General features: G+C 43.6%; 1 pseudogene across 1 annotated transcript; it reads left to right on the forward strand.

Moving 5' to 3' along the window:
• Positions 1-420: 420 nt before the first annotated feature.
• On the forward strand, positions 421-1765 carry LOC309793917 (E3 ubiquitin-protein ligase RNF181-like; annotated as a pseudogene). The gene has a single exon. The product of its transcript is annotated as an E3 ubiquitin-protein ligase RNF181-like (transcript).
• The last annotated feature ends 2717 nt before the right edge of the window (positions 1766-4482 follow it).

The following is a 4482-nucleotide window of genomic DNA, read 5'->3' on the forward strand; positions in this document are numbered from 1 at the left end:
TGTGTTTGGTACAATATTGCCAGTGACTTGATTTCATTTCAGTAGCGTAAGGCTTCTTATCTCTTGGCGTGATGATATGCTTATTTTTATACTGCAGGTATTCAAAACTTGACTTTATTCATGCATCTGAAGGGTTGTCACCAGTCACTCGCCCAGCTAAGAAACCATAGAGTTGTCCGTGTTCTCTGATAAATGGAAGCAACTTGCCCAAGGGCAAAAGTACTGTTACATAATTAATATTATCTTCGAAATAAACATAGTGCCTAAAGAACTGACCCATAGACCATGTCTATAGGGGTTATTGATTTAATGATTGATGTTGTGTATCACACAGCTGACTCACCTTTAGTGTTTGGAGATAGCTCATGAAAACTAATGCACTGAATGGCTTGGTTATTTTATGATCGAAGTCAAGGCAATTAGAAAATAGCATTTTTGGGCAGGCCCGCTGCCATGGCGTCTTATTTTGATGAACACGACTGCGAGCCGTTGCACCCCGAGCAGGATGCCCGAATCAACATGCTGCTGGAGCTCGCAAGGTCCCTTTTTAATAGGATGGACTTCGAAGACTTGGGGTTGGTAGTAGATTGGGATCACCACCTGCCTCCACCTGCTTCCAAGACTGCAGTTGAGAACCTCCCCAGGACAGTCATCAGGGGCTCTCAGCCTGAGCTCAAGTGTCCCGTGTGTCTTTTGGAATTTGAGGAGGAGGAGACTGCCATTGGGATGCCTTGCCGTCACCTCTTCCACTCCAACTGCATTCTGCCCTGGCTGAGCAAGACAAATTCCTGCCCCCTGTGCCGCCACGAGCTGCCACTGATGATGACACTTATGAAGAGTATAGACGAGATAAGGCTCGCAAGCAGCAGCAGAAGCACCGACTCGAGAACCTCCACGGAGCCATGTACACATGAGGTGGCTGGGACGGCACGCCAGTCCTCCTCCACAACACCTTCCTCTTCTGCCTCGAATTCTCATTAAAAGCTTCTTTACCCGTCCTGCCGCTCCACTGCTCACAGGCCTGGGCAGGGACCCTGTACCCTCCAGTGGGCCTCTACTGCTATGGGGGAAGGTGGTCCTGAACCGTAGAAGGTACAAGGCTGCGCATCCCTCTCTGCCAAGCCTGCTGGCCTCAGGGCAGTAGGGCCCAGGTCAGGAACTTGGCCACCAACCGGACCAGCCAGGGCTTGGGCCTCTGTGTCTGTGGTTGGAAAGCAAAATGTGTCAGGGTCTGGCAGCCAGTAGTTAGTTAAAAATGGTAAAGAAAAACTAGCCCATCATCTCTCTCCCTCCCCCTGCAATCTGTAGTCAACCTTAGAATCCCAGGGGCTTCTGACAGACATTTTCAAGTTATTCTCTGTATCCTCCCTTCCCCATACCCCTTAGTGTGGAATCGAGCTTCAAACCAGACTCTGAGCAGGACAGGAAGTGTGAAAGGATCGAGTCGGCTCTTTAGACTGTTTCAAGGCCCAGAAAGGGCTTCAAGCCCTTGCGGGGTATTTGGGTAGCACTTGGCATCCTTTGTTTTTGGCAGTCCTGCTCTCAAACAGCAGTAGGCACTCAGGACCCTCCCTGGGCGCAGAGGCTTTCTCCCATCCTTTGCCTACGGAAAGCCAGGATCAGGCCCTCTCCGACTCTCCAGAACAGACTACAAACATGCAAATTAAATTCTTTTAATAGATATATATATAAAAAAAAGTACTAAAAAAAAAAAGAAAATAGCATTTTTATCATATTACTATATTTACTTGCATATCAATTTAGTGTTCGCTAGTAAAGGACTTAGAAAACAGGCTACTGTTGTTCTCTTTGGCTCTCTTAATAGAATTGATTTGTGTAAACAGTGACTGGGTGAAACAATGAGCTTTAAAAATTAAATATTACTTTCTTGATAAAAATGAGGGTAATAATTATACTAGAGGAGAAAACTGAAGATTTATTAGACTTTGCAAAGTCCTGTGACAGAAAAATGGGAAGGAGAAATAATCTAAACATATGAGGTTTCAAAGGCTACATCTCTATCTGCCACTTATTGATGTTTAACTTACTGAGTTTCACTCTGATACAGAATTTTAAATTCACTGAGAGAAAGAAAAACAAGGTACTACATATTAAAAATTATGATATTTTATATGCACAGGCAACCTTACTAACAACTCATATTTAATAAGCATGTATTAGGCACATTTGTGTACAAGAGTGATTTGCAGAGTTAGAATGTGGCAAGTATCAGAATTCCATAGGTATATTTTAAAATATGCTCTGAGACTATGCATACCTGGAACAAGCCTTAGTCAGCTTGGGCTGCCTTAAAAAATATCATTGTCTAGGTGACTTAAACAACAAACCTTTATTTCTCATAGTTCTGGAGGCTGGGAAATCTAAGATCAAGATACTGACAGATTGAATATCTGGTGAGAGCCTTCTTCCTGATTTGTAGATGGCAGCCTCCTTGTTGTATCCGCAAATGACAGAAAGTGAGAGGGTTCTGGCCTCTTCCTCTTCTTATAAGGGCACTAGTTGCATCATGGGGGCCCCATCTTCATGACCTCATCTAAACCTAATAATCTCTCAAAGGCAGCTCCACCTCCAAATACCATCACGTTAGGGATTAGGGCTTCAGCATATGCATTTTTTTTTTGGTGGCGTGGGGGAGGACACAAGCATTCAGTTCATAGCAGAGTGTATTTCAGCCATTGTGTCATTGTTGCTGATCAGAGCACAGTCTTAGGTGCAAATAACTGAGAATCAAATAAATGTTGGGAATCGGGCATATGCATCAACCAGTGAATCCTTATGGCTTCCATACCTGGCTGATCAGCAGGAACAGGTGATTCTGCAGACCAGATAAATCTGGGAATACACATATGGCTTATTGTCCAAGCTGAGATAGTAGTATTACCACAACATTTCAGTTAGAATGCAGTTTAAATAGCAAGACCCCTACAGCTTCCAAAGAAGTATCAATAGTTCAAAGGATCTGTAGTGGCTCAAGATTTCTTGAATTTGATGAGTGGCCTTACGTCCCTGATATTGAGCCTTTTTGCTCTCTGAAAACTTTGGTTCTGATTCATCCTCTGGCTCTTAAGATTTTTAGTCAACTTTGCTCGGACATGCCACCCTACCAGTTCAGGCCCCAGAACCAAACTCCAGGTCCATTTGACTTGACTGGACTATGTTGAATATCATCATGGGTGGGGAGAATGTTTTCAGGGGCATCCTCAAGTCATATATACAGGGCGCAGGGTATACACTGTCAGGTCTAGGACTTCGAACTCATTTGCACACTCCTGGGAAGTGGTGTCAGCCAGCTATGCAGGTGTTACAGGTACATTAATGGCAAAGGGCAGCAGTTCAACACAGTCATTGACGTCAGGCTTGGCCATTACTGCACAATAAGGATATATCCGTACGTGCATGGAGTATGAAAAAGAGGACAGCTTTAGGGAAGCCTCTCGACAGAGCATCAAGCCTCAGTCAGTCCTTAGGAAAAGAACAGACAGGAGGGTGGCAGGGTCCAAGTCCTAAGGCCATTAGTATATAGGAATATGCCCAAAGGAGAGGAAATGGTGGAAATTAATTTAAAAGCTTTGTCTTTAGTTCTAGACTGGAAATTCACATGGCCTGCAGTCTACTGCACATACCAGACTGTACTACTGGCATCTCATACTTAACATGTCATATACCTGAGCATGCCACTCTCATTCCTGAGGTTCCCTGCTGCAGGGAAAAAACAGAAGCTTCTGTCCAAATGCCAGGGTCATGGGTAAAACAGCCTTCTTAGATTTTTATACCAGCAATGACAAGCCCACTTAACATTTACTTGTATCTCACAAACTTCCTTTTCCCATAATGAACCCAGAGAAGGCTGCTCTAATGATAACCATTACCTAGTGCTTACCACGTGGCAGGAACTGTTCTAAGGAATTTACTTGTAGGGGATCAAATGAGGTCCCATAACCATTTTATGAAGCGGTTTTTATTATCATTAGCATTTTGTAGATGAGGAAAGGAAGACACAGAAATGTTAAGTAATTGGCCTGCGGTCAGCTGGAATTATGGCCCAGGTACTTCATCTCCACAGTCTACTATGCTTTTCATCATTTCAGTATATTGCTTCCTAATTCTGTTATACTGCTAAGATGCTAATAGGTATTGCTTATTAGCCTAAAAGGGTTTTGTGGGGAAAATAAGTTTAGAAGTGTTGACTTCATTATGCAGATCTGTGGACTGTTAATCCGTGATGGGAGTGGGTGTTTTTGGTGGAATATCTCCAGGAGCCAGGCTTCTGCAAAACACATTTCAGGGAAAACTGATACTAGTTATTCAGCAGCCAGCATTTGTATCCCAGTATATTCTCACGAGAAAGAAGTTTCATAGGTAGGCTTGAATGCTGCTCTTTCTGGCTGAAAGCACTTTTTAAATCTAACTGATTGCTTATGCTAATGGCTCAATACGATTCTGTGGTAATCAGAGCCGGAA

Source organism: Mesoplodon mirus (assembly GCF_964341445.2).
Source record: "Mesoplodon mirus genome assembly, chromosome: 2".
Taxonomy (NCBI): Eukaryota; Metazoa; Chordata; class Mammalia; order Artiodactyla; family Ziphiidae; genus Mesoplodon; species Mesoplodon mirus.